We start from the raw sequence: 24,585 nt of genomic DNA on the forward strand, positions 1-24,585 counted from the left end.
ATGGATCCGCTCCCGTCTCCCTACGAGAACGCCATCCATAGCACTCACGCTTATCTTGCGCATTTTAAAGTATCCACTTTCACTTGTCTATGAACTGATATAAGCAACCCAGAAGTCCTTTTCCGCGGACACGGCTATTCGAATAGATGATGTTAACCTTGCAGGGGTGTACTTCTTCATACATGTTTCCACCACTTAGCGTCTGCACACGACATGTGCTCGGCAGACTTCAAGCGAAAGCCGACGTGGGTGTAGACCATGACCTACCTAAACACTCAAGTCTCTAGTCCAGGTTTATCGCCTATTCGGGTTCCATCCATGAGGAGATCCGGCCGGAGTTTCGCTCACAGCCCCAAACGATGTGAACAGGGTTCCCGAGATACCAAACAGGCATCCGGTACACCGTGCCACGTACCTACCGCATCACAGCCCACCCCTACGGTCAGCGCTGTCCACGGCCTCCAGTAAGCTACAAACACCAGAAACTACTTGCAACTCCTGGACAGAGGACTAGGGTGAATAAGAAGTCGAGCGGGGTCATATTTCAGGGCCCAATGTATGGTAGTAGCTGAATCATGGATCACAAACACAGAACTCAGTTCCTGAGGACGGCTGCAATGAGACAACCCACCATGTACTCCTACATGGCCTCTCACCGCTACCTTTACCAAATTGTGTTCACACACTTAGCTCACACACAGTAGGACATGTTCACACGCCTCTGATTCATCCCCGATGAATCAGACCTGACTCAACTCTAAGCAGTAGCAGGCATGACAAACAAGCATGAATGAGTAGGCACAACAGGGCTCAAACAATTCCTACTCATGCTAGTGGGTTTCATCTATTTACTGTGGCAATGACAGGTCATGCAAAGGACAAAGGGGTTCAGCTACCGCAGCAAGTAACAGATGAATCGGTGTTGTCCTAATGCAGTAAAAGAGAGCAGGAGCGAGAGAGTAGGATTGTATCGGAATGAACAAGGGGGTTTTGCTTGCCTGGCACTTCTGAAGATAACATTGAGTCTTCATCAGTGTCAACGATCACATCATCGGTATCACGTCTATCGAGAGGGGACAAATACCGGCAACACAGAAAGGAACACAATCAATGTAATGCACAATATGATGCATGCTCATGACATGGCAATATAAATGTGTTTTGGGCTAATGCAACTAGCAACAGATTAAATGAAATTGGTTTGAATACAAGATTCAAATTCAAACTCCATATGTGATTATTCAAATGCCATTTAATTGATTTGTGCTAAACAGCAGCTATAAGTTGTTCTAACATGCATGAAAATGGTACAGATGGATTCCTTGAATTTTTCTGATAATTTTTCATATATAAATTATTTAATTTGGAGTTACGGTTAATTTTCTATGAATTATTGAAGTTTATACAATTTTCTGGAATTTCCTGATTATTAATAAATCCAGTAATTGAATTAATGCGCCAGCCTGACGTCATAGTGACGTCAGCAGGTCAACAGGGGCCGGCTCGGGTCAAACCTGACGTGTGGGGTCCACACGTCAGTGACACAGGGGCTAATCCCGCGTTGACCCGGGCTTTGACCCACTACGGGGCCCACTGTCAGTGGCTGTGGGGGGGGGGGTGTTTAGGCGTCATTAGTGCTAATTAGGCATGCCACGTCGGCAGTCGCCGGAGTTCGGCCGGCGACGACCAAAACTGCGGCGGGAGCTCGCCGGAGTGGCGCTGCGAGGGGTTTTGGGCCAAGCCAAGGGCACCAGAGGGTTGCCCTTGCTTGCGCGCATCCAAAGGAGGCATGCGGGAGGCGCGGGGTGGCCGGAGCTCGTCGGAGTGGGGGCCGCGGCGGCTGCCGGAGCTCGGGTTTGGGCGGAGCGAGGTTACGGGCGCTAGGGGGCTGGCTGAGGGGCTATGCGGACTCCTAGGGCAGCTAGGAGCACGCTAGGCTCGTCGGACTGGCCGCAGCAGCACGTCAGTGCCATGCCCGGCGTCCATGGCGGACGACGGCGCTCGGGAATGTGGCCGGGGTGCTACGGCACGGGAACGAACAAAATGGAGGAGGGGAAACGGAGTGGAGCTCACAGGGGTTGCGACGGTGGCCTCGGGGAGCTCGGGGAGGCACCGGAGCCGACGAATTTGACGAAGATGGCCGGCGGGTCCGAGGTAGAAGACGACGTCGATGGCGGCGATGCGGCACGTCCGGGGCCTCGTGACTCGTTGAGGAGGAAGAGGGAGGACCCGCGGAGCTTCCTGGGGCGTCGGTGAGGCTAGGGGTGGCCGGTGGCCATGGGTACGGCGACGATGACGGCGAGCTCCGCTCGGTGGTGTGCGCGGGAGGGAAGCAGAGGAGGGAACGGGGTCCAGGGGAAGAGAGAGGCGGTCGAGGGGGTCGAGGCGTCTCCGTGGCGTCGCGAGGGAGTCGGGGAGGCTGCCACGGCGAAGCAGGAGGTGGCCGGAGCTCTTCGGGCGCGCGCCACGCCTCGCCTCTGCCTACTGGCAGAGGAAGAAGAGGACAAGGGGGGGGAGGTGGGCTGGCCAGGTGGCCGGGCTGCTGGCTGGGCCGGCCAGGTGAGGCCCAGGTGGGCTTGGTAGGCGCCAGGTAGCTTACTCTCTCTCTCTCTCTTTCTGTTTCTATTCTGTTTTATATTTTTCTTCTGTTTTTGTTTTATTTAAATTATTTTGCCACTGTTTTGAATTTTAAAATAATTCAAACAATGCCAAAAACTCCACTGAATATTTTATATTGCTAGATGGACTTTTCCAAAAGCTTATAAAATATTTCAGGGATATTTGAAATTATATTCTAATTATATGAATATAATTCAAATTCAAATAGCTAATGATTTAAATTCAAAGTCCCAAAAATAAATCCTTAAAAATGTTCAATATTTTGGTTGGGACCAGAACCCTTACCAAAAATTATCAAACATTTAAAAAGGCATTTTTGGAGCAATGAATGAGATTTCTAGGGGTTTTGCCCCTCTTTTATTTAAGTTTTTGAGGCTTCCAAAATTCCTCAATTCAAATTTCAGAATTTAAACATGATGCACACATGAGGTCTAGCCTAGTGCATTACCAGAAGCTAGGGATGTGACAATGGTGTACACCACCGAGAGATCCGTCTCCCTCGCGTGGGTCTCCACTCTATGCTCGTCGAACTCCATTGGAGCGCCGCCGGACTTCCCTTCTCTATGTGTCATCATGGGTGTGCTTGTTGTGTTGTGGGGCACGATCGAAAGGTTGAAGAGACTAAGGTAATAATGGCCGCGGGAAATAAAGGGGAAGCCATACGACTAGGAATATCGGCAGGCCCTGATGGTAGTTCTAATTTGCAGCGCGTAACTCCATCGTGCCGCACGTAACTGCATCGCGTGGCAACGCGCACGGTGCAACCGCATGCATACAGGGCCCCTGACATGATCATGCGCACGCCCAACCACTGCAAGAGCGCGCGTGGAGGGACGCGAGCAGAGCGCTCCGCGGTCGCCTCAAGGAAAAGTTGTCCACAAGCCGAGCGCGCCGACGGACGCGAGCAGAGCGCGCCAACGGTGAGCACATCATGCTGCGATGCCTAAAGGCTAGCAGAGCTTGCAGAGGGATGCGAGCAGAGGATGGCACAGTGATACGTGGCTAATAAGACAAACTGTGCGAGCGATGTCGGAGACATCAAGCACGAATCAGATTAGAGTTGCGTGTGCGATACGTGGCAGACAGTTGATCCATCAGAGTTGTTTGTGATGGAATAAGCCTTGTGTGTTGCGGGCAAATGCTTGCTGGTGTATAACCTTAATTTTAACCAAAAAAGTGTTAATGCATGTTACAAAAATTGTATAGCTGGAAACTATGTTCAAATACGACTCCAACGATATAATCTATGGCGACATCCATTCATATTTTATTAGTTAAATCCTACTTATAAACCAGGACGGGGGTATAGTAGGTAATTACATCGCAAATGTTTTTTATTAATTGTATGTGTACATGTCCTCTCGTCCTCCTCTCACACGTCTTGTCACCCCGCAGCCGCAGACGGTTTACAGCACAAGCTTGTGCAGCGCGCAGGGGCGTTCTTTTGGCCAAACGGTGGCGCCAATGAATCGGCGGTGAGCCCGTTCCCACGCAACCTTGCAGCACAAGCTTGTGCAGCACGCAAGCTTCCCGTTCGACTTGGTGAAATCCCCCAAAATCCCAATGCTTGCCGGCCTGCTATAGAAACCCTCACGGCCGGCGAGTCCTGCGTCGCATTTTCCCCTCCCTCCCTGTAGCTTATCTCATCTGCTTCTCCCACAATCGCCGATGGCACCGGTCTGCCGTCGTCACTCAGCCACTCTGCCTTCATCAGAGGTCAGCTCCAGCTAGGAGGCTACACCGCGGTGGCGGCGCAGTCCCCGGTGTAGTGTAGTGCGCGTGGCGTCCCTGTTGGGTGTGCACGGAACACCCACCACACGCTCCGCCATCGCTGCCCGTCGGCAACTGTTGCCGGCCGGCATTGCCGCCACACCACCGTTGAAAGCCAGGGCCATCTCCTGCTCCACCGCCGCGGCCCAAAGGCGGGAGGTGGCCGTCGTGGCCGCCACCCCACTGCCGGCCAGTGTGGCCATCGCCCGCTCCGCCACCGTGGCCCGAAGGCGGGAGGTGGTGGTCGTGGCTGCCACCCCATCATCGGCCACTGTGGCCACCAGCCCACCGTCGACCGCCGGAATCATCACCCGCTCCGCCACCGCCGCTCGAAGGAGGGATGCGAAGGCCTACACGTGCATCAGCGACCTTGCACGCTACATCGAGTTCCTGCGGGAGGAGGAGGAGCGCCTCGTCGAGCACGCAAAGAGACTTACCACAGTCGTGCCCACAGCACATGTCGAAGCAGAGGCGAGGAATTAGGAGAGCTACGAGCAGTTCGGCCGCTTCGATAGGGATCGTCTGGAGCGGCAGTGGGTGTTCGAGCTGGCGAGCATCGCTGAACATGCAGCAGCGGCATGCACCATATTGCATTTGTCCATCTCGTTGGTAGGCTCCTCCTCCTCCTCTGCCTCTTACTGAGCGTGCTCGGCAGAGGAGAGGCTGCCGGAAGTAGCACAAAGCCCCTCCGTGGTAGTAGTAGTATTTAGGGGCTATTTTGTTCAGTTCATCTGACTATAGATGTGTGGTCGAACTGTACAGCGTACTTAAAATTAGCTAGTATATATAGTTGAACTAGCTATTTCAGTACGTGGTTGGCAACAATTGGGGAGAAGTTTGGCCGGTTCAGCTGTCGAGTTGAGCTGTTTGTATAAATTAAGAACAACCGCTTAATCTATGAATGAAATCTATGCTTAATTACTAAATTTTAGTTGCAAAAATTACATAGTGCTAATGATTTCTAGCTACATATTTTGACAAATTGCAGTGTTACAAGGATTGACAAATGGCAACGTCACTAGATCAACAAATGTAAATCTTTCCAGTTTGACAAATGGCAACATACCCAATATGACAGATGCAAATCTTACCAAATTGTTTGTACGTGGTTGCACACGGGTCATCCAAAACAACCGTTTGCATTGAAGGGATGAACAAATCCTACGCTGCTCTCACCTTGCATACGGGTGTTCTATCTAAATCGTTTGTGATCAAGAGCTGCAGAAATCCTACTCCGCACATTTTCTCTTGGCTTCCTGGGGAAGCTGTCGGTTTCCATACGGGTGTTCTAACTAAAACGTTTGCGATGAGTGTTTTATATTTAAAAAGCGAATTAAACTGCGGCCTGGACACCATTAATGGAGAGGATGCGAGCAAGGCGGGCGGCCATGGAAGTCAAAGGGCTCACTTCCCAGTGAGCCTGTGCAGCATACAGCTCGCACGCTTCCCGGTGAGCCAGCACACTCGAGGAAAGCTTGCATGCCTTTCGGTCAGCTTGCGCACCGGATGGCGCTCGCATGCCTTCCGTTTAGTCAAGGTCAAGCAGTTGTATGCACGACACCTCCTATAGCCATTAAAACCAAGACACGTGGCATCACGTGAATGGTTAACAGAATTTTGGATTTACTAGAATTTAAAAATCAGGCATCTCAATTTTTGCCGGCAATCAATAGTGCCCTGGTGTTTGAAATTCATTCCCATTTCTTGCATGGGACCTAAGAATGCACCCAAGGACACATATTTGTTTTTTCAACCAATTTATATGCACTGGAGCATGTGCATGTGGTTCAAATTCGAATTATGCAATGCATTGAAAACTCAGTTAATGCATAAAAATGTCCAAACGAACCCCAAAAAATCACAAAAAATCACACAACACTCCTGTTGTTCTATGTTGACATGAAAACAAGTTTGAAAGCAATAAGAGGCAATGGATATCGTTTCGTCCCCAAAGGTGGGACGTTCCCTACCGAAAACCATCATGCTTGTTGTGAGAAGCTCCGATTTGTGAGAATCATATACCCAAACCTGCCCCAAATGGGACAAAATTTGTACCACGACATGTTGATGCCGCTCCAAGATAGCATGCCAAGTTTCATGAATTTCAAATGAGTTTTGGATTTACTAGAATTTAAAAGGGAAGCATCTCAATGTTTTGCCGGCAATCAACGGTGCCCTCGTGTTTGAAATTCATTCCCATTTCTTGGATGGGACCTAAGCATGCACCCAAGGACACATATTTGATTTTTCAAGCAAATTATATGCACTGGAGCATGTGCATGTAGTTCAAATTTGAATTATGCACATAAATGCATTGAAAACTCAGTTAATGCATAAAAATGTCCAAACGAACCCCGAAAAATCACAGAAATTCACACAACACTCATGTTGTTCTATGTTGACACGAGAAAAAAATTGAAAGCAATAAGAGGCAATGGATATCGTTTCGTCCCCAAAGGTGGGACGTTCCCTACCGAAAGCCATCATACTTGTTGTGAGAAGCTCCGCTTTGTGAGAAGCATATACCCAAACCTGCCCCAAATGGGACAAAATTTCTACCACGGCATGTTGATGCCGCTCCATGATAGCATGCCAAGTTTCATGAATTTCAGATGAGTTTTGGATTTACTAGAATTTAAAAACCAGGCATCTCAATGTGTTGCTGGCAATCAACGGTGCCCTGGTGTTTGAAATTCATTCCCATTTCTTGCATGGGACCTAAGCATGCACGCAAGGACACAGATTTGATTTTTCAACCAATTTGTATGCACTGGAGCATGTGCATGTAGTTCAAATTTGAATTATGAACATAAATGCATTGAAAACTCACTTAATGCATAAAAATGTCCCAATGAACCCCGAAAAATCACAAAAATTCACACAACACTCCTGTTGTTCTATGTTGACACAAGAAAAAAATTTGAAAGCAATAAGAGGAAATGGATATCGTTTTGTCCCCAAAGGTGGGATGTTCCCTACCCAAAACCATCATGCTTGTTGTGAGAAGCTCCGGTTTGTGAGAAGCATATACCCAAACCTGCCCCAAATGGGATAAAATTTGTACCACGGCATGTTGATGCCGCTCCATGATAGCATGCCATGTTTCATGAATTTCAGACGAGTTTTGGATTTACTAGAATTCAAAAACCATGCATCTCAATGTTTTGCCAGCAATCAACGGTGCCCTGATGTTTGAAATTCATTCCCATTTCTTGCATGGGACCTAAGCATGCACCCAAGGATACATATTTGATTTTTCAACCAATTTATATGCACTGGAGCATGCGCATGTAGTTCAAATTTGAATTGTGCACATAAATGCATTGAAAACTCACTTAATGCATAAAAAATATCCAAATGAACCCTGAAAAATCACAAAAATTCACACAACACTCCTGTTGTTCTATGTTGACACGAGAAAAAAATTTGAAAGCAATAAGAGGCAATGGATATCGTTTCGTCCCCAAAGGTGGGACGTTCCCTACCGAAAACCATCATGCTTGTTGTGAGAAGCTCTAGTTTGTGAGAAGCATATACCCAAACCTGGCCCAAACGGGACAAAATTTGTACCACGGCATGTTGATGACGCTCCATGATAGAATGCCAAGTTTCATGAATTTCAAATGAGTTTTGGATTTATTAGAATTTAAAAACCAGGCATCTCAATGTTTTGCCAGCAATCAACGGTGCCCTGGTGTTTGAAATTCATTCCCATTTCTTGCATGGGACCTAAGCACGCACCCAAGGACACAAATTTGATATTTCAACCAATTTATATGCACTAGAGCATGTGCATGTAGTTCAAATTTGAATTATGCACATAAATGCATGGAAAACTCACTTAATGCATAAAAATATCCAAACAAACCCCGAAAATCACAAAAATTCACATAACACTCCTATTGTTCTATGTTGACACGAGAAAAAAATTTGAAAGCAATAAGAGGCAATGGATATCGTTTCGTCCCCAAAGGTGGGACGTTCCCTACCGAAAACCATCATGCCTGTTGTGAGAAGCTCTGGTTTGTGAGAAGCATATACCCAAACCTGCCTCAAATGGGACAACATTTTTACCACGGCATGTTGATGCCGCTCGATGATAGAATGCCAAGTTTCATGAATTTCAGATGAGTCTTGGATTTACTAGAATTTAAAAACTAGGCATCTCAATGTTTTGCCGGCAATCAACGGTGCCATGGTGTTTGAAATTCATTCCCATTTCTTACATGGGACCTAAGCATGCACCAAGGAAAAATATTTGATTTTTCAAAGAACTTATATGCACTGGAGCATGTGCATGTAGTTCAAATTTGAATTATGCACATAAATGCATTGAAAACTCACTTAATGCATAAAAATGTCCAAACGAACCCTGAATAATTCCAATTCTTTTATGATCACTACAGATAAAAGGTCTAGCAATTCAAACACCGTCCATGGCCACTGTGACCCCATTATGTAATTCAAATCAAGACGAAAAATCAAGTAGATCCCACACAGTTTATTATAACCGACCATGTGAGATGCAGAACAAAATATCTTTGGACCGTGTCTGAATAAGGGACCGTGTGTGATGACACTTTGCGCACCAGTTTTTTGGCTGAAGCGATTCCAAATTTTCTGCTTCCGCAGAAATATCTACCTCCCCGCCCCCTCCCCCTTACCAAAAGCCACATTTCCCCTCTTTCCGGCTTCCTTTCCAAGTTGAAACCTTCACTCCTTGCTTGCAGCACCGTCGCATCCTTACCGGCGACCCTCCTTCACGCTCCTTGACCTTGCCTATCCAGGCAGGTAATCCAAACCCGACCCCCATCCTCCTCCTCCTTCCACATCCCACATGCCCCTACCGCCGGCACGAGCGCGACACCTTCCACCAAATCACCGACCCCTCCATCAAATAAGCGCTAGCCTAAGACATGGTGCACGCAGTATAGGCAGGACCTCAAGGAGCATTTGGTAGCGGAGAAGCAAATCGCGGTCGCACGCGCAGATGAGGTCGCGATGGCTGCCATTCGTGTTGACCCCCAGATCTTGAAGGAGCACCTTGCCATTTGCTAGCTACACCGGTTAAGCATGCTCGGTTTACCCATTGCGTGTGCTGCTCCTGCCTTTCCTTCATAAATTCTAGTGAATTATTCTATCTAATTTTACCATGCAATCTGTTGCTCTAGTGTATATGTTCTATATGTCGTGCAGTGTGGTGCTCACTTATTAACTGTTCTGTTAATTAGTTGTCATCTTCAGTTAACTGTTTGGTTCAATTATGCAAATGTGATGTTCAATTCTTCAGGGTGCAATTTTGTATTGTCTTCCATGTGAGAAATAAATCGAATTTATCTTTACAAAATTGTGGGTGCATTCTGTTATTATATACCATGTGAGGAATAAATTAAATTTGGCTGTAGTAAATACATGAGAAACAGATACAATTGCCACAATTGGCTGTAGTTAACTATTTGGTTAACTGTCTGAACTTCTATTAGGAGTATGTTATATTGTGCAATGTGGTGCTCAGTTAATGCTTGGTTCATTTGTTGTGGTGTTTAGTTAATTGCTTGGTTCAGTTCTGCAATGCGATGTCCAATTATCGTGGCTAGAATTTTGTATTGTTGTGCATGTGAGGAATAAATCGAATTTGGCTGCACTTAATACATGAGAAACATATGCAAGTGCTATATTTCCTAGTTCTTAATCATGCTTGGTTTGGATAAATGGGTTTTCTGTGTGGCTTCAATTAATCTGATGAATCTGCATTGTGATTATTTTTCATCAACATATGTTACTGATAGCATGCGAATCCTTACTTAACCTGATGACTAACTACCTTATATGTGTTGCACGGAAACAATGGGAAGCACTGAGGTTTACAATCGAGGTTAGCACGTGCATGGTCCGTTATCTAATAGCACATTATTGTGCAATTGCAGGAACCATTCTAATATTTAGGTTTTTAACAATTATGTCTTGCACATGTAGGTCCTGCTGTCAGAGGTTTCGACCCACTATTCGACCCTTTTTGCATATGGGGAAATGAGTTGTCCATGAATATCAGTCAAGTCCAGAAACTCAGAAAGATTGTTAGGATAAAGAAATTAGCGACAAAAACAACAAGATCTTTGTCTGCACAATGAAGAAGACATCCGTTCACTACAGGATGGTACTATTATACCTTGCCTTTTTTATTCCTTTGCCCCATTTCCAGTATAGAGAAGATATTTATGCACATCCTTGTTTTCAGGCCTTTCCAAAGCAGTTCACTGATGATTATCTCTCAAACCACATGTATGGTCAGGAGGCGAGGAAGGTATTCATACAACACCCACGGTTCAATATTGAAGTGTTGCTGAAGAGGATGAAGGATGGACGGTCAATCATCCACAGGCACTGGCCTAAAGTTACAAAGACCTTCAACATCAATGAAGGCTCAATATTCGCCTTCTGCTTCAGCAGTTTTCCAGATGAGATACATCTGTCTATGTACCGTCTATATATGATGCTAATTTCGAAAGGTTATAGATGTTGCATGTGAAACTTGGTCCTGGTGTAGTTGTGTAATGGGGTAGCCGAGTGCTGAAGCTATATGATGTTGTACTCCGATGAATTTCCATTATGAAAATGAAATATATTGTGTGCTTAATATGAACTGTCAATTAGATTAATAAATGGATTATGAATAATCAGATAATTAGCCTGCTAATGGGGTTTTGCTATTGCAAACGGTTGTTGAAAAAATACTGTGGGCGATGACCTCAGGCAATGCACACCATTTCTAGGAATAAACCATGTTGGATCAAGGAACAATCACACACGACTTTCTCTTGAAAAATGTTTGCGTTAGGCCACCTTGCGCAAACGTTTACCACATGAAAACTATGTGTGATGGACAGCCTTTGCCACACAGTTTCTTCCATGGACCGTGTGTGATATATTCAATAACGCAAGCGATTTAACAAGAAAAATTGTGTGTGATGTACTTGTGAACGGAAATGTTTTCCTTGGAGCGACTGTGTGGGATGTACATACGAACCAAAACGTTTAGCGGGGACTGACTGTGTGGGATGTACTTGCGACCGGAAACAATTTCGTCGTATAATTGTATTTTTTAGCTCTACTGTGCGTATTTCCATATTAGAGCGCTCACCGGTCGCACACGACCTCATTTTGCTGAATGTGTGTGCCAGGAGGGCATATCCCCGACGGTTTCTGGGTCATGTGGGAAGGACCCCCCTATCGCCCACACTCACTTGGCGACTGTTCCAAATGTCGTCGCGGAAAGGGGTTAAAACCGTTTATTTAGGAGATCGTTGTACTAGTGGTCACTAATCTTTGCAAGATGGCGGAGGCTGATGATATTCGCAAGTACACTTGACTTGACATCATAGTAAAGGATTTCATCTGCTCTTGCTTATCCCGAAACCAGTACAGGAACATCATGCATCTCTGCCATGCAAAGCTCATCTGGGACCGACTATCTGATGTCTATGAAGGTCATCGAACTTGTCATGATCCCTCGTTTGAGGAATTCGAGGAATCACTCAAAACGATGACTTTCGATCCTGAATCATCATCCTATGCACCATGCCTTATGGCAAAAGGTGCCAAGGTAATTGAATGCTTCCTATCTGAGTCTAGTGATGAATTTGGACCAAGCTATACCAAACTTGCTTCCCTTGCCACTAAACAACAAAGAGTTTTGTAAAAGGTTCAAAACATGCTAGATGAAAGCGATGATATGTTGGGTGAAGAAATGGATCGAACTCAAACTCTAACTGATAATCTTCAGAGACTTCAGTCTAAGTTTGACAACCTTCAAAGTCATCATAACACTCTCTTATTTGATCATGAGAAACTTTCTTATCAATTTCTTCAAAGAAAGCAAGATCTTGAGCATCTAAGGATGAGTTATGAAGATCTTCAGAAGGAACGTGATTCATTGCTAGCTCAATAGATCATTTCCGCTCAGGTTGAATTCATTCCACCATGCTTGAAATGCATTGAACGAGAATCTGCTAATTCTTCACCAGAAAGTTCAAATGCTTCTATTGCCGCAAATTCTTTAACTGTCTCTGCTATCACAAATTCCTCATATGAGGATACCTCTAGCATCACTAACAATGCAGGATTGAAGGAATTGTATGTGACAGGCATGTACAAAAGCCTCAAAGGGCATCAGGCTCTTTGTGATGTGCTTAAAAAGCAGATCCTCAATAGGAACCCTAGGAAAGAGGGTATTGCCTTTGAGAGGAAACTCAATACTGATGGGACCTACTAGAAACCTGAGCACTATCCCAAAACCTCATGGGTTGCTGCAAAAGGACCTCCCATAGATCCATCCACTTTATCTGGCTTTACATCTGAATCTTCATATTCTTCTGATGAGTCATTTTACTCCAACTATAAACTATTCAAAAATCAGAATGGTGAAGTATTTGCTAGATATGTTGGCACTAACTGCAGGAATGGTCCCCCTATGAAGAAAATTTGGGTTCCTAAAAGGTGCCTTGAAAGTCTTTAGGTTAATGTCATCATGACACCACCAGTGAAGAATAGGAACCCCAGATCAAATTCTTCATATGGACCAAAGTCTTCATATGGATCCAAGTCCTCATATGGACCAAATTCCTCGCGTGGATCAAATTCCTCATATGGATACAGATCCTCATATGAACACCACTGTGCTAACACTTCTGTTTCGTAGGGAAAATCTAAGGGCTATGAATATGTGCATTATTCTTCAAATCATTATGTTCATAAGTCCTCAAAGAATTTCTCTTCTTATTCATATGCTTACTCTAACCCCTCTTATGTGAAACGAAGTGGACTAGCTTCTATGCCACCTTTCTCTTATGGGGCTCATAGAATGATGAACTCTTTGCCACCCCTCTAGATGTGGGTGGTGAAGAAAAAGAACTAATCTCTTATGCAGGGTCAGGTCTCCAGACAAACTTGAACGTCTAATGAATTTGCTAGAGACCTGAATATGCTTGAAAGGACGCAAGCTAATCATGCATTTCCCATGTCCTCCTACTGCTATATATGTTGTATTGTTTGATGAAATTGATCTGATGAATTTGATGTCATATTCTTCACTAATGAAGTATATGAGTTCGTAAGATGCACTAAATCATCTGCAGGATGATCAACCCAAAGCCACTGAGTGGGTCCTCGATAGTGGATGTACAAATCACATGACCGGTGACAAGAACCTATTGATGGACACTGCTTTATCTCCATCGCATCTGAAGCATATCACCTATGCTAACAAAGGCAAAAGCAAGGTATTTGGTCTAGGTTAGGTTGCGATCTCAAAGGATCGACACATGGACAAGGTCATGCTTGTTGAGTCCTTAGGATTCAACCTCATGTCTGTCTCAATGCTTTGTGATCTTGATATGGTTGTTGTCTTTGGCAAGTATCGTTGTGTTGTGATCATGGAAGTTGACAATTCCAAAGTCTTCGAAGGCTTTAGGAAAGGAGACCTTTATATTGTTGGTTTCTCTACAGGACCACAACCTGCCACATGTCTACTGGCAAAAGCTTCAGAGGGCTGGTTATGGCATCGACGACAAGGTCATGCTGGCATGAGGAACTTGCACGCGCTCGCGAAGAAGAAGCATGTCATTGGCATCGAGGGCATCAAATTCCTCAAGGATCACCTGTGTGGAGGTTGTGAAGCTGGAAAGATGACCAAGGCCAAGCATCCCTTAAAGACTATCATGACTACCGCTCGTCCATTTGAATTGCTTCACATGGATCTCTTCGGCCCTACTCACTATGCCACATTCACTAGTGCTGCATCTTTATATGGCTTTGTTATTGTTGATGACTATTTTCGCTATACATGGGTGCATATCATCACTTACAAAACTGAAGTGCAGGAAGTCTCCAAACGATTTTCCTTGAGGGCTTCAACAAACTTCAGAGTGAAGATCAAGCACATCAGAAGTGACAATGGGACCGAGTTCAAGAATACTAGTCTTGATGACTATCTTGATGAACTTGGTATTACTCACGAGTTATCTGCTCCTTATACTCCTCAGCAGAATGGCATCATGGAGCGCAAGAACAGGACTCTTGTTGAGATGGCTCGCACTATGCTTGATGAATACAAGACGACTCCTCGCTTCTGGCCTGAGGAAATTGATACTACGTGCCACATCATCAACAGGGTATATCTTCACAAATATTCAAAAAGGCCTCATATGAACTCCTCACTGACAAGAAACCCAATGTGAGTTATTTTGAAGTCTTTGGTGCTAAATGTTGGATTAGAGATCCTCATCACAATTCTAAATTTGCACAAAAAGCACATGAAGGTTTTATGCTTGGTTACGGAAAGGACTCGCACACCTACAGAGTCTTCAACACCAATCACCACAAGGTTGTTGAAACTGTAGATGTGCGGTTCAATGAAACTAACGGCTCGCAAAGAGAGCACCTACCTCCTGTGCTAGATGAAATGTCACCTGAGGAATCCATTAAGTTTGAAGCTACTGAGGATGTCATTCCTACCAAAGAATCTGCTGCAGAAGTCATTCAAGAACATGAAGAACATCATGCTGATGCACATGAGGAAAATGGATCTGAAGAAAATGTTGAGCCTACTCAACAACGTCAACCCGCTCATCCTCGCATCGCCAATGAAGTACAGATTGAGAGAATCATCAACGACATCAAAGCACCAGGTCCTCTCACACGCTCAAAGGCTTCACATTTTTCTAACTTTTGTGGGCACTTCACTTTTGTCTCTATCACAGAGCCCACCAAAGTAGATGAGGCATTTCTGGAGCCTGAGTGGATTCAAGCGATGCAAGAGGAACTACACCAATTCGAGCTCAATGTCTGGGAACTTGTCAAGCGACCAGACCTGCGCAAGAACAATATCATCGGCACCAAATGGATCTACCGCAACAAGCAAGATGAAAATTGCCTTGTGGTGAGGAATAAGGCACGGCTTGTAGCTCATGGCTACACACAGGTTGAAGGAATTGATTTCGATGAAACTTTTGCACCTGTTGCTAGACTTGAGGCTAGTCGCATATTGCTTGCTTATGCTAACCATCATAATATCATATTATATCAAATGGATGTGAAAAGTGCATTCCTGATAACCCACAAGTATAGGGGATCGCAACATTTTTCGAGGGTAAAGTATTTAATCCAAATTTATAGATTTGACACAAGGGGAGCCAAAGAATATTTGAAGGTATTAGCAACTGAGTTGTCAATTCAACCACACTTGGAGATTAATTATTTGCAGCAAAGTGATCAGTAGCAAAGTAGTTTGATAGTTTTGATAGTATTGACAGCAGTAACGGTAACAGTAACAATGATAGCAGTAATTTTGTAGCAAGTGTAACAGTGATGATAGCAGTAGTAACTTAGCAGAAACAATATAGGATAAATTCGTAGGCGTTGGATCGGTGACTTGTTGGATGATATTCATCATGAGATAGTTATAACCTAGGGCGATATGGCACTAGCTCCAGTTCATCGATATAATGTAGGCATGTATTCCGTAAATAGTCATACATGCTTTATTAAAAGAACTTGCATGACATCTTTTGTCCTACCCTCCCGTGGCAGAGGGGTCCATATTGGAAACTAAGGGATATTAAAGCCTCCTTTTAATAGGGAACTGGAACAAAGCATTAACACATAGTGAATACATGAACTCCTCAAACTACGGTCATCACCGGAAGTGGGCCCAGTTGTTGTCACTCCGGGGTTGCCGGATCATAACACGTAGTAGGTGACTATAACTTGCAATATCGGATCTAGAACATGGATATAATGGTGATAACATAAATGGTTCAGATCTGAAATTATGGCACCCGTGCCCAAAGTGACAAGCATTAAGCATGGCAAAGTCATAGCAACAACAATCTAAGAACATAGTGGATACTAGGGATCAATCCCTAACAAAATTAACTCGATTACATGATGAATCTCATCCAACTCCTCACTGACCAGCGAGCCTATGAAGGAATTACTCATTCCCGGTGGGGAGCATCATGGAATTGGCAATGGATAAGGGTTGGTGATGACGAAGAACGAAGATCCCCCTCTTCGGAGCCCCAAATGGACTCCAGATTTACCCTCCCGAGGAAGAACAGGGCTTGGCGGCGGCTCCATCTCGTGGATCGTGATAATTCTTTCTCCCTGATTTTTTTCTCTGAAACAGGAATTTATAGTGTCAGGGTTGAGGTCTGCGGGGCCACCAGGTGAGTACAACCCACCTGGGCGTGCCAGGAGAGAGGGGCGCGCCCTGGTGGGTTGTGCCCACCCAGGGCCCCTCTCCAGTAGGTCTTGGCTCCAGAAATTCTCATTTATTATATAAAAATCCTCGTGAAGTTTCGTTCCATTCTGAGAGCTTTTATTTCTGTACAAAAACAACACCATGGTAGTTCTGCTGAAAACATCATCAGTCTGGGGTTAGTTTCATTCAAATCATGCAAATTAGAGTCCAAAACAAGAGGAACAGCGTGAGAAAAAGTAGATACGGTGGAGATGTATCAACTCCCCCAAGCTTAAACCTTTGCTTGTCCTCAAGCAATTCAGTTGATAAACTGAAAGTGAAAAAGAAAAACTTTTACGAACTATTTTTCTCTTGTTTGCATAAATAAGCTTAAACAACACCCAGGTTTTTAGCCAACATTATAACTAACCATGTCGACAATAACTCTTAAAGATTATAATGATTCATATCAATGACATAATCAGCTAGCGAGCAATAATAAGATATCTCAAACAGCAACACGTTGTCAAAACAACCATGATATAATATGACAATAGTGGTATCTCACTATCCCTTTCCAAGACCGCAAAACATAAATGCAGAGCACCTCCAAAGTCCAAGCAATGACTAAACATTGTAATTCATGGTAGAAAAGATCCAGTCATGATGCACCCAACATTAGCTACACACAATGCATAAATCATGACAGTTGTGCTCTACTCAGTTTCTGGCGCTTGTTTTAGAAGATGATGACACAACATAAAAGTAAATAGAAAGTCCCTTCGCAGAGGGAAGCAGTGGATTGCAGAGGTGCCAGAGCTCAATTTTTAAAACAGTGATAAATGATATTTTGAGGCATGCACCCTTCTCATTTACTTCACGACCATCAGTTATCAATATCTCCCATGCTAAACAGGCTAGTGGCGGTTCCCGAGAGATAAAAGTATTGGTTTACTCCCCCTCCACCAACAATCAAGTTCCATGGCTTGTCCGAAACAACGGGTGCTGTCCAAACCAACAACAGTCCCGGGTGAGTTTTGTTTAATTATTTGCATTTTTTAGTTCGGGACTGGGAATCCCTATTACCGCCCTTTTCTTGTGCGATGGCGAGTGAATAAACACTCGACCTAAGAATAACCCGCTTAGCATGGAAGATACCGACCACCTCTTGTCGTTCCATGAACGATCCAGGCACACAAAACGGATAATTTTTTTAGAAGTTTTTAGAAGTGGCACATGCAAATTTACTTAGGACGGCAGGGTAATATGTAGCGACCAGACCTCAAACGGTCCAATCTTTGTGCTCCGGTGTCATCCCTGGATAAGTAATGCTGACACCACACAATACTTGAAGGATTTATAACAGAGTAGCAATCACACACTTATTACATCGAGTGTCTCCAAAAGAGAACTTATTACAATAAATATGGCTTAAGGCCATCTAATAACGATAACAGCGGAAGGCTTGGAAGATAAGTGAGTCCATCAACTCAAATGGCATCACTAAGTATAGAACCACGACCTAAAACACCTTAATCATCGTCTGAAAAGTCTGCAACATTAACGCTGCAGCCCGAAACGGGTCAGCACATGGAATATGCTGACAAAATAACACATAGAGAGTAATGGAAAGAAACAACTATTCTATATGCATATTTGGCTGGTGGAAAGCTCTATGGTTACAATTTTGCGTAAAGCCAATTTTTCCCTACTGCAAAGGAATAATTTATTTAACTATCATGGTGGTTGTTAAACATCGAGAATGGTTGACAACATTCTCAATCCCAATTAAGCATCATCATTAAACAAACCCATCAAATTTAAATTTTATAGTAACATGTTGGGATTCACATGATAATCCAGGTACTATATACTCAAGATGTCCATAACCGTGGACACGGCTAACCATGATTAGTTTATACACTCTGCAGAGATTTGCGCACTTTTCCCCACAAGACTCGATCGCCTCCGTTTGGTTTCTCGCACTACACGATGTTTGAGAAATGGATGAGCGAGACATAGTCTTTCAGAAGCGCTAGCACCTTACGATGGGTAGACCATACCACCTACATCCACCTACAGCACCTTTCAGAAGCGCTAGCACCTGCTGGATCAACGAACGAACGGACGAATGCTCACTATTTAAATAAACAGGAAAACCGATCTATTTAAAAAAACCGAAACTAACAAACAAACAAAACCGTCGGAAAACCGAACGGTTTTTCGTGAAAACCGGCGACTAAAAAAAACTACCTCCGACAACTCCGGCGACTAATCCGGCGGCGGCGCTAGGCGGCGTGGCGAGGGGCGGCGGCGGCGGCGCGGGGCGGCGCGGCAAAGGCGGCGGCGGCGCGGGGCTAGGGCAGCGTGGGCGCGGCTAGGGTTTGGGGGGGTTCCGGCTGGGCCTCCCCGGCTTATAAAGCCGGACGGGCCTAGTGTCCAGGTCGGACACGGCCCGTAGGTCGGTTGCGTTTTTTTATAAATAGTTACACTCAGAAAAAAATAAAAGGACTACTAAACGGACTCCAAAAATCCCGAAATAAATTTTTCCCGGCTTCTAAAATCAAGCCGCACAGGATGAACATTTATTTGGGGCCTAAATGCAATTTTGAAAAACACGCATTTTCCTAAATTCAAATAAAATAGCAAATAAAACCAAGTAAAATCTTATTTGATTTTTTATTAAATCCTCAATATTTCTTTATTTTGGGAAGTCATTTTATTCCCTCTCTCATATTTTTGTAATAGAAATAATTTAAGATAAAATAAATAAAATAAAAAGATCCTATTCTCACAATTTGAGACAACTCAAATATGAAAATAACGAAATCCCCAACTCTCTCCGAGGGTCCTTGAGTTGCAAAAAATTTCTAGGATCAACCAAAATGCAATAAATATGATATGCAATGATGATCTAGTGTATAACATTCCAAATTGAAAATTTGGGATGTTACATAATACCGTTTATAGGTAGGTATGGTGGACTCATCTGGAATAACTTTGGGTTCAAGGTTTTTGATGTACAAGCAGAATCCCCACTTAGTACAGGCGAAGGCTAGCAATTTAGATTGAGAACCAGCCAGCTAGAGAGCAACAACGATCATAAGCATGCATTATGCATAAGTAACATTGCACACTAGCATGAGTAGGATATGAACACCATGAACATAAATATCATAGAGGCTATGTTGGTTTTGATTCAACTACATGCATGAACATGTACCAAGTCAAGCCACTTGAACATTCAGAGGGGGATACCATATCATCATACTACATCACAATCATTTTAACGTTATGTTGATATCCAAGATAAATCATTATCAACTCCTAGGTACTTATGCATGGCATGAAAAACTATAATCTCTAACTGTCATTGCAAACATGTTTAATCATAATGGGATGAATCTTGGATACTAGGTCAAACAAATTTACACAGACAGAGCAAGTCGAGTTCATACCAGTTTCTCTCTGCCACGGCAGTTCATCGAATATCGTCATTATTGCCTTTCACTTGCATGAACAAATGATATGAAAATAATAATAGTGCAAGAGTGTCGTTGACTAAGCTGGAATCTGCAAACATTTTATTCAATAGGATAAGACAAGGTAAAATGTGCTCTTTATTAGTTCAACAGTTATTCAAATGAGAGCCACTCAACATTTTCATCGTGGTCTTCTCTTGGGTACAACTCGAATAAAAAGAAAAGAAATTTAGAGAAACACACTGAAATCTTTTTGGAGTTTTTGGTTTTCTTTAACAAGCAAATAAGGGAAAAGCAAAAACAAGAAAAACTATTTACAGGGGAAAGCTCCCAACAAGCAAAAGAAGAACAAGGAAATATTTTTGGGTTTTCTCTTTTTAATACTACAGCTAAGGATGCATAGAAAGTAAACTAGCTACAACTATTTTTTTGGTTTTTCTAAAGTTTTTCAAACACACAAGAAGAAAGCAAGAAAATAAATATAAGCATGGATGATACAATGAAAAAGTGTGAGCACCGACAAATGGAATGAGTGAACACGAATGTAAAGTCGGTGGAAACACGTACTCCCCCAAGCTTAGGCTTTTGGCCTAACTTGGTAGTCGATCGGTAGCCTAGAGGGTAGTAGGGGTGCTGAGGAGCGGGCATCCACTCGTCCCACTGTTGGGGCTCCGGTGGTACCACTTCCGCAACAGCCTGAGCGTTCCGGTAGGCGATGATGTCCGCATGCATGATCCTATATCCGCCCCTGGCAGCAGAATCAAACAGAGCAGGTGTAGGCAGTGGAATAATATCACAAGTTTTAATGCTAAAACCAGGTTATAAGGAATGGGGATATTAGGATAATCTCGTGCAAGAAAATGATGGTGTTCCATGGCTGACCGGTCTAGATAAACCTTGGTCAGAGGGTAATCATGAGGGCGTATCTCAACCTTGAAGTGAGCCTCCAAATGAGTAGCAAAAATCCCACCATGTATTTCACCCTGTGATTTATTAAGATGGAGGCGACGAGCCACAATAGCTCCCAAGCTATGGGTGTTTTCTGCCCTCTAATGCTCGGTGTAAAACAGCAAAGTCTGGTGCACTGAGCGCACCTACTTTCTTTCTAGCAAGCAAGCACTTAGCAACAAATAAAGCAAAATAATGTACGGCGGGAAAGTGTATGCTAGAAGCCGTGGTGGATGACACCCCTCTCTCATCTCCCACTGTCAAAGTGCAATAAAAATCCTCAAACCCAGCCGGCCTAGGCTCGACTAAGCTCCCATCAAAGGGGATCAAGCATATATTACAAAATTCAGTAAGTGGTATCTGATGGATTTCAGCATATAAATCGAAGCTCACTTCAGGAGGATTATTCCTAGGCAGGAAAGTAAAACTCTGAACAAAGATATTTGTGAGGATTTGGTGCTGGTCACACTCATCTGCAATGAAGTCGGTGAGGCCGGCGTTTGCAACATATTGCATGAACTCCTCAAGAATTCCAGCCTCTTCCAGGAACGGGGTGTGCGACCATTCGCACGGTTGTACCCCCGCCAACCTCCGAGGGTGGAGATCATTGTCAGAAGACTCCCCAATAACACCATTGGGGTTCTTTCTGGAGCAAAACTTCCTGAAGATATGCATGTCCGCATACAATTTTCTGAAAATAAAATTTGTTGGGGTGACAAAAAATTGTCAACAAAACTTTATAAGATTGATAGCAACTACTCATAGGGATACATAGAGGCCAAAACAAGCATTCAAACTACTTAGAACACTAAGAATTTAACATGCAAGAACATCTACAGCAGCACCAAGAGTAGCTAATTATTCAAAATATAAACCACTAAAACAAAAAACTAATTGGACAAACGGTGGAGTCACATACCAAGCAACAATCCCCCGAAACAGTTTTGGAAACGGAGCTTTGAGCAAAGAGATCGAAATCCACAGGTTTGAGCTCAAGAACACGGGAGAGAGAGAGCAATGGAGATTTTTTCTTCTAGAGGTAAGTGATGATGTGGGATGAAGAGGTAAGTGAGGGGGCCCACGTGGGGACCAGAACCCACCAGGGCGAGCCTAGGGGTGCTGGCGTGCCCAGGTGGGTTGTGCCCACCTGGTGCACCTCCCTCTAATGTTTATTGCACCAAAAATTCTCAAATATTTAGAAAAAATCATGTAGAATTTTTAGGGCATTCTAAGAACTTCTATTTTTGGGTCATTTTTTATTGCACAAGAAATTCAGAAAACAGACAAATCATGGCATTTTATTTTATTTAACTACTAAAACAGAGAATAAAATGTAGGGACAGAAGGTAGTGCTTACTAAATTCATCAACTTCATACCGTTCAAAAATTATCTATTAATAAGGTTGATCAAGTCTTATTAACAACCACTTTCGATTAGCATGACACCGAAGAACTTCCGTAAATCACTAAGTTAGCTCAATGGGGATATGCATTTCCCCAACAATAAGCATTTCATATTTATTTTTGACAGTAGGCAAAGGTATTTGAAAACTTCCAATAGTGATTGTCGGAGATTTTTCAATAACATTAATATCATTCACTTGGAATTGTTTCTTCCGAAAGTGCACCGTATGCTCATTGCCATTAATATGAAAAGTGACCTTGATTTTATTGCAATCAATAATATCCCCTGCAGTATTCAAGAAGGGTCTACCAAGGATAATCGACATGTTGTCATCCTCGTGCATCTCAAGTATAACAAAGTCAGTTAAAATAGTAACATTAGCAACAACAATGGGAACATCCTCACAGATACCGATAGGTATGGCAGTTGATTTGTCAGCCATTTGCAAAGATATTTCAGTAGGTGTGAGTTTATTCAAGTCAAGTCTTTTATATAAAGAGAAAGGCATAACACTAACACCAACTCCTAAATCACACAAAGCAGTTTTCACATAATTCTTTTTGATAGAGCAAGGTATAGTTGGTATTTCTGGATCTCCAAGTTTTTAGGTACTCCATCTTTAAAAGTGTAATTAGTAAGCATAGTGGAGATTTCAGCTTCCGGTATTTTTCTCTTATTTGTGATGATGTCTTTCATATACTTTGCATATGGAGGCATTTTCAAGATATCAGTCAAGCTAGTACGCAAAAAGACTGGCCTCAGTATTTCAGCAAAGCGTTCAAATTCTTCATCATCATTCTTTTTAGTTGACTTTGGTGGAAAAGGCATAGGTTTTTGAACCCACGGTTCTCTTTCTTTACCGTGTTTTCTAGCAACAAAGTCTCTTTTATCATATCTTTTATTTTTAGGTTGTGGGTTAACAAGATCAATAGGTGGTTCTATCTCAAGATCATTGTCTGGTTCTTTATCATTGGTTGGTTTAGAGTCTTCATGAACCTCATCATTATCTTTTTCATTATCGTTAGGTGAGTGTTCATTACCAGATTGAGTTTCAACATCTGAGATAGAAACTTCATTATCATTGTCAGGAGGTTTCTCTATTTCAGGTTCACTAAGAGCATGCAAAGTCCTATCATTTTTCTTCTTCCTTTTCTTTCTAGAAGAACTAGGTGCACTAGTGTTAGCTCTTTGTGAATCTTGTTCAATTCTTTTTGGGTGTCCCTCGGGATAAAGTGGTTCCTGAGTCATTTTACCTCCTCTAGTTGCAACTCTAACACCAAAGTCATGCATATTATTATTCATTTCATCAAGCAATTCTATTTGAGATTTAGCAACTTGTTCTAATTGAGTTTGAACCATAGAAGCATGTTTTCCAACACCTCTAACATCATTTGATATTCTAAATAACAAGTCACTCAAGCGAGCAATCATATCAGAATTATATTTCAATTGTTTCATAACATTTGCATTGAAGTGATCTTGTTTCCTAATATAGTTTTCGAACTCATAAAGGCATTGACTAGGATGCATATTATGAGGATTGTCACTATCATTAAACTTCATAAGAGAATTTACCTCTACCACCTTAGGAAGTGGTGGTGTATTAAGCCCATGTATTTCTTCAATAGGAGGTAAATTTTTAATATCCTCAGCTTTAATACCTTTTCCTTCATAGATTTCTTTGCCTCTTGCATATCTTCAGGACTGAGATATAATATACCCCTCTTCTTCGGAGTGGGTTTAGCCGGTGGTTCGGGAATAGTCCAATCATCATAGTTTTTCAATATGTTATTCAATAATTCTTCAGCTTGTCCAACAGTTTGTTCCCTAAAAACACAACCAGCACAACTATCTAGGAAGTCCCTAGAAGCATCGGTTAGTCCATTATAGAAGATATCAAGTATTTCATTTTTCTTAAGAAGATGATCAGGCAAAGCATTAAGTAATTGGCAAAGCCTCCCCCAAGCTTGTGGGAGACTCTCTTCTTTAGTTTGAGAAAAGTTAAATATTTCTTGTAAGGCAGCTTGTTTCTTATGAGCTGGAAAATATTTTTCAGAGAAGTAGTAAATCATATCCTAGGGAGTACGCACACAACTAGGAGCAAGAGTATTGTACCAAGCTTT

This window comes from Triticum aestivum, chromosome 2A (assembly GCF_018294505.1).
Source record: "Triticum aestivum cultivar Chinese Spring chromosome 2A, IWGSC CS RefSeq v2.1, whole genome shotgun sequence".
In the NCBI taxonomy this organism is placed as follows: domain Eukaryota; kingdom Viridiplantae; phylum Streptophyta; class Magnoliopsida; order Poales; family Poaceae; genus Triticum; species Triticum aestivum.